The 13,982-nt window shown below is 51.3% G+C and overlaps 1 protein-coding gene across 6 annotated transcripts in view; it reads left to right on the forward strand.

Moving 5' to 3' along the window:
* The first annotated feature begins 9,367 nt into the window (after positions 1-9,367).
* The window catches only part of ZNF536 (zinc finger protein 536), a 449,081-nt gene continuing 444,466 nt past the window's right edge, over positions 9,368-13,982 (forward strand). The window contains exon 1 of one of the 6 annotated variants that reach the window (XM_086349609.1): positions 9,368-9,512. The gene's annotated coding sequence lies outside the window, so the exon portion shown is untranslated. Of the gene's footprint in view, positions 9,513-9,687; positions 10,269-12,671; positions 13,245-13,982 lie in introns of those variants that run through there. The other 5 variants (XM_086349607.1, XM_086349612.1, XM_086349614.1 and 2 more) reach the window with 5 other exon arrangements.

Consider the following 13,982-nt stretch of genomic DNA (forward strand, 5'->3'; position numbering starts at 1 on the left):
CCAGAACAACATACATCAAACCATCTTAAACTTACGCAATGCTACATATCAGTTATATCTTAATAAAGCTGGGAAAGATGCATCTGACTTCATGGGGTGTCTGGATGTGCCTCACTCCAGAGGATTCCTAGTGCTGCCATCACAGCTCTAGCCGAGAACAGGTGCTTGTGGGGGAGGCATGGCAGGGCTTGGGGTATTCAGGGGGATGCGGTCATAACCTGATTGTCTTGTTAACTTCTAGCTATGCTAGTGACTGCACTGATTAGTACTGCTGGAAAACTGGACTTTCTTATACTAGCAACTGTGCTTCTACCAGTCAACATCAGGAAGGTCAACTTCACTGCTGTGCTTGTAGAAAGATGAATAAGTAATTCATAAAATATTCACCCATGGCCTGTCAAGAATTCCAGATACTAGAGAACAGAGGCAAAGGGCAAGAGTGAACCCAAATCCAATGTGGCCTCAAAATCAGTTCCCTTTTTATAAATGTGTGACCTGCAAATGCCTCCCGGACAAGAGACTGTGACTTCTCCCCCAGCCTGCTCTGCAGATACGTCTGTGACAAGGCTGGGGAGTTTCAGGAAGACGGGGTGAAGTTGGAGTGCGGCCATTCTGGACCCACAAACTCAGATCTGATGTTTTAAATTTTTTACAGACAGGACGCACCCTGGACGCTGTGGGTGGGCGTCTCTTTTCCTGTTAAGAGTGGATGCCCTCTGCAGAAAGGACCGCTTACAGGTGGCCTGCATTGAGGGGTGAAGCAAGTTCAGGGCTCCCAGGGCACATTGGAAGTGAACACCAGTGAGAGGTCTCCAGAGCGCTGAGCCACTGGAGAAACGAGTGTGGGACACTGTCTTATTCTTTTTTGATGAAAAAGTGCATACAAGATATTTACAAATCATTGGCAGGTGTAAGTCAGTGCTTACTTTGTAGCAGGCACTGCACTAAGGGTTAACTCCCTGAGTTCTCCAAAGGAGCCCACGAGATAGGAGCTCATTATTTAGACTGGTGGTCAAGGCTCAGAGGAATTAAGTAAATTTCCTAAGGTCACACAGCTCTAAGGTTGCAGAGGTGAGATCTGATAGCCTATGCTCAGCCACTCTAGGAAATTCCTCCCCGTTTCTCCTTTGGAGCAACAGTAAAATCATTCCCAGTGGCAAGACGGCCCTGGAGTGAGCAAGGAGAGAGAGGGTCTGGACATAGTTTCTGAGTGGGCTGCTGGAAGGAAGGTTGGACCAGGCTCCTGCAATGACATCTCACTAATACTGGCTGGATACTTCCCCCCACTGGACACAGCCCATATGAAAATGAAAACCAAGGGATACAATGTTTCAGTTAAAGCCCAGAAGGTCCTACTTGTCCCCTGATGGGGATTGAGGGACATATCAAGGGTTCTAAAGCTGAGAGCTAAGTCTGGGGGTAATTGGAACCTGCTGAAAATTTCACACCACCATCAGAATTAGAAGGCCAAACTATTCGCAACAAATGTATCTGCCTAAGGGTTAATATTCTTTTATGAGTTTGTAAAATGAGTCCTAAAGTTCTCCCCCTTCCCTGACCCCTAAAAGGCAGGAAGAGACATGAGTGGGGAAGTACATGTTGGGGTGGGGCCTTTCTGGAAAGAGAGTTGGAAGTGTTCTTGCCTGGAGAATCCCAAGGACAGAGGAGCCTGTTGGGCTTCCGTCTATGGGGTCGCACAGAGTCGGACACGACTGACGCGACAGGAGCAGCAGCAGCCGCAATGTCATGAGGAGCTTCAAAACCCTCCATACCCACTGACCCAGTAACTTCACCTCCAATGACTGATACTAAGAAAATGAACAGAGAGGCAAACAAAGGTTTCTTTTGAGAGAACAAAAATTAGAAACAGTTTAGATGTTCCAAAATAAGAGATTGTTTAAATAAATTTTGTTGCATCCATTTAATGGAACATTATGTAGCCATAAAATCATGTTTTCAAAGGATATTTAATGATGTGGGGAAATACCTTGTGCTACAAGGTTAGAGAATAAAAGCAAGATACAACATTTTTATACAGAATGATTCAAAGTTTGTATAAACTAGAAATGTGCAGAAAAATGCTTGGAAGGAAAAGCACAAAAGGCCGGCAGTGTGAGATTGAGGGATATAATTGTCTTCTTCATATATTTCTGTTTTCTAATTATTCTTCAATGTGTATTGAGGGTTACGTTCTATCAGGAAAATAACTATTAATTCTTGAAAGTTGCAACCAACTTCTAGTGATGGCAACACATTTTAAGCCATGCTTTCATTTATTCATTCATTCATTCAAGGAGTCAATAAAAGTTAAAACAGTACCTGAACATACTGTGAACTATTTGTGTTTGAGAATTAATTTCTTCATTTGTTTCATCAGCACTCTCCACATGCCCCATATTGCCAGGGGCTGGGCTAGGCCTGGGGTCTAGCAGTGAAGCAGGCTTGAGTTCTGCCCTCTTGAAGCTTGAAGCCCTGGGTAGGGAGGGCCCTCTCACAAATATTTACAGCCGTGGGAGGGCCCCATATTGGGACCCTTAGAGCCAGAGGCGGGCTGGATAAGCTGCAGTGGACATAACTGTCTCAAATGTTCACTCCGATGAACAGGTTTGTTCTGTTACTAGTGTGGTTTCATACTTGCCTTCTCATACTCTTCATGTTCAGTTCAGTTCAGTTCAATAGCTCAGTCGTGTCCGACTCTTTGCGACCCCATGAACTGCAGCACGCCAGGCCTCCCTGTCCATCACCAACTCCCAGAGTTCACCCAGACCCACGTCCATCGAGTCAGTGATGCCATCCAGCCATCTCATCCTCTGTCGTCCCCTTCTCCTCCTGCCCCCAATCCCTCCCAGCATCAGAGTCTTTTCCAATGGGTCAACTCTTCATGTTAGCCCACCAGTTTCTACTCTACCAGATGACCTTCCCATGAACAGGCTGCAAAACACTCTTGAGGATTCTGGAGCCCTCATGGGATTCTAGAGCACTCAGAAGCACTCAAGAATCTTGGGTGTAAGTGTAGATATAGCCTGTCAGAGACTCTCTAGAGATTCAAGCAGGCTCTCTGAGCTAGTCCTCCTATTTCCTTGGTGACACACCATCTCATTCCACTTTCTTTTTCTCCTGGAGCCTGGCACCATCAGCACACATCTGACCCTCAGCACATTCCCATCCACTTTCATATCTTCCTCTTACGATTCTCCAAGATCCATATGACTCAACTCAGCCCTCTGGATCAGGATTTAAAAATGAAGTCTCCAGAGTAATGTTGCTTCTCAGGCCTAACCTCCTACCAGCATCCACTCCACCCGCCCGGATCACTGCCCACCCTGAGCTCTGTGGTCTGTGCCCTTGACAGGTTCAGAGAAGGCTTATGAGGGTTCTGAATACTGGCCAGAGTCAAGGGACTTGCTTTTTGCCTGAACTTGGTCTTTCTCATTTGTTTTCCAGTTGCTTCCTTGCAGGTGGTGATAAGGCTCAGTATTTACTCAGGGTAAACTTGAGGATCATTTGTGATAACTCTGTATCACCTACGGACCAGGTCACATCTCTGAGTCAAACACTAGCTATACATTTTCTGGAAAACTGTATTTTTCCAATATTTGGTCGTGTTTGTTTCTAGGGGCAAAAAAAGAGTATGTACCTCTTCCTAAGGTAAAATAAAGGCTAATCATTGGAACTTGGGAAAAGCAGGGGTCAGGTCATGGCTGTGTGCTGTGCTGGTGGACACACTCACAGCATAGATGGGGAGCACTCTGATCATGGACATCATATCTTACGAAAAGTAGCTCTTGAATCGCCACCAGTGGTTTCATTTCATAAGTTGATACTTTGTTTAACTTGTAGCCTCAAAGCCCCCCAGGTTTAGAGATTATGGGCTACTTAATGGACTCCCCCCCACATTAGCAAACACAGCACAGGCCATATTCTGGCCAGAAAGCCCAAAAGCTTTATGTCTTTCCCCTCTGAAACCTAACTGAGAATTGATGGTAGCTTTTGTAGATAACTGCAGGGCCCAAAGTTGTTGCTCCAGTATCTACCCAGAAATTTCCAGCTCCACAGTTTTGCAAAGGAGCAGGAATGCAGAGCTGTAATTGTATCTAAGAGGGCTCAGCGAATTTTCCTGGCCTTTGATTAATTTATACAAAGACACCATGAAGATGTCCAGGTTGGTCCTGCTTTAAAATATATGCCTGAGGTAGGAAAATTACAATTATAAATAAATTACCATTGTTATTTAAGGACATGACCACTCACTTCATAAAAGACATCTGTTGAGACACCTTAAATAACCAGCTCTTCCAGTGCTGGTTGAATCTCCCAGATTCAATTTACAAAAATTCAATTTACGAACCTCTTTTCTGGAACAGAGCTATTGTGAAGCAAGGCACACCTGTAGTTTTAAGAGAATTCTGGCAGTTTCTCTGGGTGCTCTTTTTTTCTGGGAAGAGGATCAGGAATCCCACTTTTGCTTTTCGCCCCTTGCTCCAGCGTTGTTTCTGAGCACTCTGGTCCCTGGCCCAAGGATTCCTTGTTTTCATCAGCTGCTAAGTGTATCAGGCTTCATTCTGTGGCAAGTGACAGAAGAGCCAAAGCAAATTGAATTAACTTAACAAAGGAAATGTATCAGCTCACAAAACAGCAAGGTGCAGAGGTGGAGCTGGCTTCAGGTGTGGCTGGATTTGGGGCTTAAATGTAAGCAGGACCACTTCTCTGTTTCTGTTCTGCCATCTCCTGTGTTGGCACCATTCTCCAGCTTCTCTTGGTGGCCTCCACAAGCTCTCCGTCTCTCCTTCTTGGTGTGGGATTGGAGTCCACAATGCTACAACAGTTCAACTTCTCCACTGGCACCTAATTGTTGCTGTTTTTTTAATCCAAGATTCATTCTGATTGGACCAGCTTAGGTCACATGGCTATTCCTGAACCAATCACAGAGCCCAGAGATATGATGCACTGATTGGTTGGGACCTGAGGCAGGTCCTCCACCCAGATGTCCTCAAGGTGGGAAAGCAAGGTAGGTGCTGCCACTGGAAGAAGGTGCTGTTTTGCCGGGACAAATAAATGTTCCTGTGTTGGCTTCTTTCCTCTGTGGAGAAGCCAGAAGAGATGTGTGACCTTTTAGAGGAATCTGTGAGAGACCAACACTTTGGGTCTTTAAAGGGTGCGCTTAAAAGGGGATGCTGGTGAAGGTAAAGAGTGGCCTGACTGACCTTTGTTCAGGGTTTCTGTGGCCAGGAATCAATAGTTCAAGGCAGAACAGCCTTGTGGTTCAGATCCTTTGTAACTTCTTCTTGTTCAGGGTTCACCTCTTCCAATCTGTAAGGGCACCCCTCTGAATCCTGCTCTCAGGGAAGTCTTTGAAGGCTCATGATTCCTGAGGTGTCATCACTGAGAAGGCTGCTCCATAGCTCCCACGGAGAGAGACACCCTGGTTTAGTAGCATCAAAACGCTTTAGCCAGGGGAAGGGAATTTCCCTGGAAGTTATTGGGAGGTCAAGGAGACCTCCCCAAGTGAAGGAGAGGACTACTGAGGTGAAGGCCTTCTGAGCCAACTGAAGTTAAGAAGCAGGGACTCTCCATGAGAATCCAAATGAGACCTGGAAGGCATCAGACCAACTCCCACTAAACACATGGATGTCTGCAGATCTCTTAGCATCTTTCTTCTGCTTGAGAAAGGTGGACCTGAAGGAGTCTACCATTTTCTTAGAATACTGATTCTCTGTGATCATGGGCTTTACAGATGTTGGAGGTTATCTTTATACAGTGGGGAAAGTGAGGTGTGGGGTGGAGGGACTTGGCGCCTCTATTCACGAGTGTTCTGGTTTATCCTTTCACTCCAGAGCCCAAGCAGCCGTCTTTGGATGCTTTCCCCTGTGCATCAGTCTTTCGGTCACAAGCCATGGCCACGTCAATGGCTAGTTTTTAACCTGTTGATACTATGGGGGAAGCAGAGAGCTATGAGGATCGGAGGAGAGTGAGGGGAAAAGAAGATATGTAAATATGGAAACAAAAACCACTGCTGTCGTCACAGGAAATGCAACTTGAAAGTAGTGGCTGAGTAACATTTTATGAATCACTGTAAGGCGATGGCACCCCCTCCAGTACTCCTGCCTGGAGAATCCCATGGACAGGGGAGCCTGGTGAGCTGCAGTCCATGGGGTCACTAAGAGTCAGACACGACTGAGCGACTTCACTTTCACTTTTCACTTTCCTGCATTGGAGAAGGAAATGGCAACCCACTCCAGTGTTCTTGCCTGGAGAATCCCAGGGACCGGGGAGCCTGGTGGGCTGCTGTCTATGGGGTCGCACAGAGTCGGACACGACTGAATCGACTTAGCAGCAGCAGCAGTCACTTTTGAGGATCTAATGAAAGAGGTCAGAACCCGTCTATTGGCTTGAGAAGTATTACTTCCAGAGGGGGTACTCTGAGAGGCCAGGTGCTTGTTGTGAGGTGCTGATATGGCTCACATATGGTGCAGCTCCTCCAGACCTTGCTTCTGAGCTGGTCTGAGAGTCAGACGAGAACTCATCTCACCACCACAATTTTTAACCCCAGCCACTATCCACCTAATTCACCAGGCCAGGCCAATGACTTTCATCAATTTCAAGAAATCAAAAGGCTGACAACCCTCCCTGAAGAAGACACTGCAGGAGTGGCAAGCTCGGGTCAGAGCAGGGGCGGTAGAGGGGTTGTCTCTGCAGAGTGCTGTGAGGATTGGCGAGTGCAGGAGTCCCGGATGCAGGCATTGGGTGAGCCTCTGGGCATCTCTGCTTCAAGTCTAGCCTCAGGATTCCAGCCCTGGCCGGGAGCAGTGAGAAATACTCCAGAGCTTGAAGAGGAGGAGGCGAGGAAGTCAGTGACGAAGGGCTTGCCGGGGCAGGACCAGAGCCAGGGAAGAAGGGTAAGGAGGGTGAAAAATCCCCAACAAGATAAAAAGGAGTCCCACAGATTGTGGAAGTGGCCACCAAACACATAGGGTAGGGCGAATCGATGAGTGAACTTCTGTGCTTTAGTCGGACGGAGGTAGCCTTCACATCCCGGTCTCTGGAGGACAACAGGCCTCTGTCCATTGCCCAGAGTCCCTCAACCCTCACCTTGACGCGCGCCCACAGCAAGCGCTGGCTGCCTGAGTCAGCCAGGGCTTGGCCAAGGCAGCCGGCCCGAGTCCTCGAGAAACGCAGAGAGCGCGGGCGCCGACAGGGGGCGCCGGCGAGCACCGGCTCGAACCCTCCCTGGGCTCAGGAGGTGCCGCGCGGCGGCCTCCGGGTGGTGGGCAATCTCTGCCCTGCCTGCTCTGGCCCGTTGGGCTGCAAACCCCGGTGGCCTCCGTGCGCACCAGTTGAGGTCCCATAGGCCGCCTGGAGCTCAGTGCTCCAGAAATGCACGGATTCTAAGGGCCGCGGGCTCCTCTGGCTTCCTGGTCTGGAAGGGGCACCCCGGATCTGGCGGCTACGATCCGGACCTCACCGAGCTGGGCACCCCGGAGAGCCCCAGTATGGCGCCAGGATGCACGGCCTGACTCCCTGCTTCCCATGGCTCAGGCGGGGCTGGCGGCTCGAGGGTTAAAAGGCGACTGCCACCCCCATTCTCTTGGGGGGAGAAAGTGCCTTTTCTCCAAGTCCATATGGCCACTTCCTTTCGACCTGCTCGGCCCTGCTCGCCTCTTTGTCCGAGCTGTCACTTATAAAGAATCACTTGACTTACAATAACAGGTTCAAAAGACGACAGAGTATAATCAGTTGATCCACGAAGAATTGAAATAAAGAACACCCCACTGCTCCAGCTATCATTCCCATAGAGATAGTGATATCATTGATGTGATTGCGATGCTAATTTCTATACAAGAGGAAAAAAAAAACCCCTTGTATTTTGGAATTTGTTCAAAGAGAATTTCAGACACATCAGATTGGAAAATGCAGATTGAATTCCTAAACTTTTTTGGGGTAGGCAGGGGATTTTATAAAAAACCACCACTGCAGAGATATGAGAGATAAGAGTGGACTTCAGGAATCTCATAGGACTAGCTTGTTTGGGGGAACTCTGATTCTCCTGGTCCCCAAAGTCCTGGAGAGAGAGAGTGAGAGAGAGGAGGATGTGCTGGGTTCTCAAGGCAGAGTCCAAGGGCGGTGCAGCACAGACCAGGCTGGGTGCCCACCCACGGAGCCCCTGTCTGGGGGGATCACCCGCAGTGAGGTGCAATGGCCAGGTGCCCTGGGATGCTGGGTCTCTGCCTGTTACCTGAGACCCCGGTTCTTGCCCACTGCCAGGTTGGTCTTCCAGTGTGAAGTGTTCTTCATCTCACCCCACTGTTGGACGGGTTATTTGCAACTAAGTGGTCCCTCCTCTAGGAAGGGGTTGGCAATGGGGAGGCTGTGTGGTGCTTTTTCTGCATTTTTGCTTTTTCTGTATTGTGGTGCCCTGGTTTAAACCCTCCAGTCATCTAAGGGAAACTCAGTCTGGGCAGGCTGGAACAAGTCTTACCTGAATCAATGTTTTAAGTGTCCCTGTGGCTTGACGTTTTGAATAATCAATCAGTCTCCATCATTTCTTAATCATGCACAACACAGGCCTCTCTTCAGTCTCTCTCTCCTCTCCCCCTCCTTCTCTCTCTCTTTTCCCCTCTCTCTCCCTCCCTTTCTCCTTCTTTGTCAACTCTTTTGGATCCTGTGTTTCTGCTATTAACATGCCCCAATGTCACATGCGAGCCTTTTCTTTAAAACAAGCTCCTCATTGGTGTATCTGGATACTTCTTTTATTATTATTACTGAATCTTTTTTTTTCCCATAATGACACCAGGATCATTATATAATCCCATAACAAAGAGGCTTTTGAGGCACCAGCTTTTGTCAACTCTAGGACAGAGAATCCATAATTGCATTATTCAGCTTTTTCCCCCCTTCTTCCCCCTCTTCCTTGCTTCACAGAAACCCAACCTCAAGCATCACTCACATCTCTACCTTGTTACCTCGCCTTATACTATTTACCAAAGCGTTTGCCTTGAGGACCAGCATTTGCAAAGTTGCCTTAAAAAAGTTATTTTGTTTGATAATTAAGTCCTGGAGCCCACCGCGTGATGATTATTCTGGACCCATAAGGCAGAGAACCTGCGTGACGTTTTTCTCGAAGTTTAATTACCGTATGCTAATTTCCTTGCCTACTACGTGATTAATTAAAATCATATTTTCATAATCATTTGGCACTAGTATTGTTTTAGAATTATCATGATCTCCTAAATAGTGTCTGTAAATAAAGTCGCCTCTAATGGCAGGCGCGGGAGGCGAGGCTGACGACCTCTCCGTGTTTGTATCGCGGCGATTGGCAACATAACTGCCTTATTTACATTAAATACGCCACAAGGTTACAACGCGGATCAACGTCATTTGATCGCTGATGACTCCCTTAAACGCCCGGGCTGTGACTGATTCTCCGCGTCCCGCTGTCCACCGAGATTCACCCGGGAGTTTTTTTTTTTTTTTCCCCCAGAAAAGAAACAGACTTTAAATAGTTTCAGGAGCAGGTAAGAATTACGCTTTTTCCTCTCCCCCTTTCCGTCTCTCTCTTCTCTCCCTCCGTGGCAATCTCTCTCTCCCTCTCGGCTGGATAAAAAATTCTTTAGTCAAAGGCAGGAATGCAAAGTAGTGACAAGCGAAGGGGCTGATATATGTCTCAGTAACGAGTCTGACAATCAGAATGTAGCTCTTGGAGAATAGATAGATTTTAATAAGTGTGTTTACATGAGCTCAAGGTCAGAAGCAAGCTGCGCTGTGTTAAATGGTTTCTTAGTTGCTAGACAGAGAGAAAAAATGGACGATCACACACCATTCTTTGTAGATTATTATATCAAGGGTTCAGTCTCTGGCTCATCAAAGCTAAATGCCGCAAGACCTATCTAGTTGCTGTGAATTATGCCAGGGCGACAATGGAGAGCGTTTTTAATGGTACAATGCATTTCACCTACCAGATAGGGGGAGGCCGAGCCGGGGATGGGGATGTCTGCTGGGGCTGGGTGATGAGTATCAATGAACGGGGCGATTCTGAAAAGAGGCAGACGAAAATCGAGCCCGCCCTGCCCGGGCTGGGCTGGGAACAGTTCGCAGGGCTCTGCCGAGTGGGCGAGCGAGGCGCGCGAGCAGGGCGCCCGTCCCCCCTCAGCCCCGGAAAATGATCAAGTCAATCATGTGGACATGTTTCATTATTCATTGAACACAATCTTTTACAACGCTCCGTTTACGTGCCCGAGTTTGCTCCCGACGCCCGCGTTTCAGTGTTTAAGGTAAGGAAAACAAAGGTGGGGGGGTCTTGGGGCGCGGCGCGGTGGGGGTGGGGGGCCGGGGGGGCGCGGCGGTGGGGGGATGGCCCTGGCGTCCGGGAGGTGGCAAAGTGAGTTTGGACTCTTGGCGCGGCCCCCCCGTCCCCTCCCCCTCCCCATCTCCGCGAGGCCTGCCGCCGGGTTCCTTCTCGCCCCACCGCGATTAAAAAATATGGTCTAATTAAATATCCGTGGCTGTGACGTTGGCGAGAGAAGCTGTCAGCGGGGGGAAAAAAAGAGGAAGAAACCGAGAAAGCGGCGGCGGCCGGGCATCGAAGGGCGCTAGAGAACTTCGGCGGCGAGCGGGACCCGCGCCTGGGCCGCCGCCTCCCCCGCCGCGGTCCCGGGACCGTTACTTTGAAAAGGAGCCGCCGGGCCTCGCGCCGGGCGCGCCAGCGGGACCCCGCGCCCCGCTCTGGGCCCAGCCCGCGCCCCCCAGCCGCGCGCGGCCCGCGAGCCGCTCTCGGCCCCGGGAAACTTTCAAAAGGGTCTGGGGGGTGGGGGGAGTCTGTGGAGACTGGGAGCCCGGGGCCGCGGAAACTTCTGCTCAAGTGACTTTCCCCATTTTCTCCTTTGCCTGAGAATTGTGCGCCCCTCGCTCCCTTTCTTCCTTCGCGCCTCGCTGCGGGATTCCGGCCCCGCCGCCGGGGGGTAGAAAGGGTAATTTGTAATTTTTTTTTTTTAATCAAAGTTAGCCGATGCTTACAGTGTGTCAAACTCGCGGGCGCCAAGGGCCGCTGAGACCTGCCATTTTGTGTTTTCATTGGCCTCCTGTACCCGGGGAGTCGGGCGAGGCCAAGGCCGGGGGCTCGGTAGGGCCGGGGTGTCAGGGTCCGAACTCGCGACCCCAGGAAAGGCCGTGGCGCCTGCCAGCGCAGGTGGTGACCGCAGCACCTGCCCTAGCCTATCCCAGGCCCGGGGGGCCAATCCTGGGGCCAAAAATAAAAATAAAAAGATAAATAAGTAACAGGTTATGGAGGGAGCTGAGCCGGCCAGCCCGGGGCTGGAGAAATGAGGCCAATCAGAGTGGGGGAGTACGGGCGTGGGGGCTTAGGAAGGCGGGGAGACGGAGGGTTGGGGGCGTCTGGGAAGAGCGCAATTTGGGGGAACGGAATCCCCAGGCCAGATGTATGACTGGGAGGAGAATGATCTTTGCTGATAAACCTTTCTGTTTGCTTCAAGACATTTTTTGAAGATGAAGAATTGAGGAAAACAGTCGTAGGCGGGACCAGGATGTATTTTAGGCAAAAAAAAAAAAAAAAAAAAAAAAGGGGGGGGGGGGAGCTTTTCTTTGATGATGAGTAGGAAAGTGTCCAGATCTCGACGCGCCCATCTGTTGCAGTTTTGCAAATAATTTAAAATATAGATATCTGTATATAGATGGATGTGTGTAAAGTGGAAGGTGGAAACGCAGGCGCTGGGAAGTTAGGAAAAAGAATGAAAAGGGGATTGGGGGCAGAGATCTGTCCCCAGCCCACTCTTCTGAGAAAACTCCTGCAGGGCTTTCTTTGGGGACAGGTGGAAAGTTGTCTCCCCTCCTTTTCACACTTCTGTATTGTGAACGTTCCTATGTCCGCCTCCCGGCGAACGTGCACACAACCCTCGAGTTAGGTGGAAGGTCGGACTATCGATTGGGGGTGGGCAGGGGACCGCGCAGGCCTGAGCAAAGAGCGGGGGCGAGGAGGGGCAGGGCGGGGTCCCAGCCCCGCGCGCCGGTCGCAGCCACGGCTGGGTTTTGTTTGCCGGATATTGTTATGTCTAACGAGTGCCTCACAGGAGACGTGATTTGTCAGCCGCCTTCGTTTTCACTTTAGCAGAAAATACGGCGGCTGCGCGGCGTCCTGGCCTGCGGGTCGGGGAGCCCGCGGGCGCTGGTGGGCGCGCAAGAGTGCGTGCGGGTGGGAGCGGGCGGCCGGCCGGCCGCTGGTAGGGGCAGTGGGCCGGGCGGGGTGAGTGCGCGCGCGGTGCCGGCCTCGGCTGCTCCTGCGCCTTCTCCCGGCAGCCGCCGCCGCTGTGCAGTTTAGCAGAAAACCGACAGGGGCCGCGTTTGCTGAGCGCATCCGGCCGCAGGGCAGCCCGAGCGGGCCGCGGGGCCGGGCTGGCCGGTGTAGACTCAGGGAGGGGGTTGGGGGGAGGACAGGCGGGGAGGGGCGCGAGAAGCAGGCTGGGCCGGAGTGCTCTCCACCGCCAGTGTCCGTTGTCCCCGGTGTCCCGGGCGCGTTGGGCAGCCCCTGGAGCCCTGGCCTTGCGCCCCCGCCCCCAACCAGGGCTTAGGTGAACTTGGGGTGGGGTGAGCGTGCGTGCGTGCGTGTGTGTGTGTGTATGTGTGTGTGTGTGTGTGGCGGGGGGGAGGTTAGACTGGGAACGCGCTGTTTTCTTTTCCAGTTTGATATTAGCAACTGGATTTTTACTTTGAGACCGGCTTTGCTCACTGCTGGGGTTGGGAGGGGGCGATCTTTTCCCATCACTCACATCTTTGTTCATTGTTCACTGAGTGGAAGGCAGGCGACTTAAAGAGACGAAAGAGGAAAAAGAGGGGGAGCAAGAAGAGGGAAGGAAGAGAGGCGCGGGGAAAGCGTCCCCGCCCCCGCCCGGGTCGGGTTGGACGGTGAAACAGTAAACCCGCGCACGGAGGGTCGCCGGGAAAGTGGACATTACCGCTTTAATTAACTTCGAGATGCTCCGGCGGCGGGACCTGGCGTAGCCGTGACGCGCCCCCATAAATCTGCCCGGCCCGGGGCTGCTCCGAGAACTCGTACAGTAGCGGCGTCAGACTCGACGCGCGCCTCCCAGTCCGGAGCCTATTTGCATAATTGGATCTTTCTTTCTTTCTTTTTTTTTCTTTCTTTTTTTCCTTTCCCCTCATTCTCCCTCCCTGAAACTTGTTTGAAAACCCAAGTGAAAACTGCGACGACCTGCACGCTCAAAAGCGAGTGCCAAGTAAGTGCCCTGCCGTGGCCTCGGTGCGCCCCGAGGTTAGCGCGCAAAGCAGGCGAGCGAGGTGCCCTGGCGCCGTGCGCTGCCGGGCGGGCCTCGGCGGAGGGCTGCTCGCTGGCTGGAGGACTGCAGCCGCCGGCTCCGGCGCTCCCGGCTAGCAGCTTGCACAACTTTTCCCCCCTCTGCTCCCGAGTTTTCGGGTCAGGTGAGGTGTTTGGGCCAGGCGTGTACCTGTAGCGAGAATCGGGAGGCGATCATTGGGACGCGGTGGAGTTGGGCATCTCGGGTCCTGGCGGGTAGTCGGTCCCCGCCGCGGTGGAGGGTAGAGCTGCGAGCCAGAGAGCGAGCCGGGCCGGCTGCTAGTCGCGCCGCGCCGCGTCTGCAGCTCGTCGCCAAATGCCTCCCCCATTATTCTAAGGTTTGTGTCTCTGGCTGTGTGTGTGTGTGTGTGTGTGTGTGTGTGTGTGTGTGTGTGTGTGTGTGTGTGATCGGCTGTGCTTTAAAAAGAAAGGAAAGCAAGCACAACAAGAGCAAGAAGGGCTTCTCCCTTAGCTCCTTCCCTCCCCCCCCTCCAATTTCTCCAGCATCATTTATTTCTAGTGCTCGAAGGAGAGTGTGCAGGGCTTCTTTACTAAAGACAGAGTCACCGAGAGACTGACAATTCTGTTGGAAATGCCATAAATTCTATAGCCAAAATGTAGCCACAATCATAAAATATCGACCGTGGCCTGTCCAGATAAG

Source organism: Bos grunniens, chromosome 18 (genome assembly GCF_055505025.1).
Source record: "Bos grunniens cultivar Pamir isolate PY7600 chromosome 18, Bosgru_T2T1.0, whole genome shotgun sequence".
Lineage (NCBI taxonomy): Eukaryota > Metazoa > Chordata > Mammalia > Artiodactyla > Bovidae > Bos > Bos grunniens.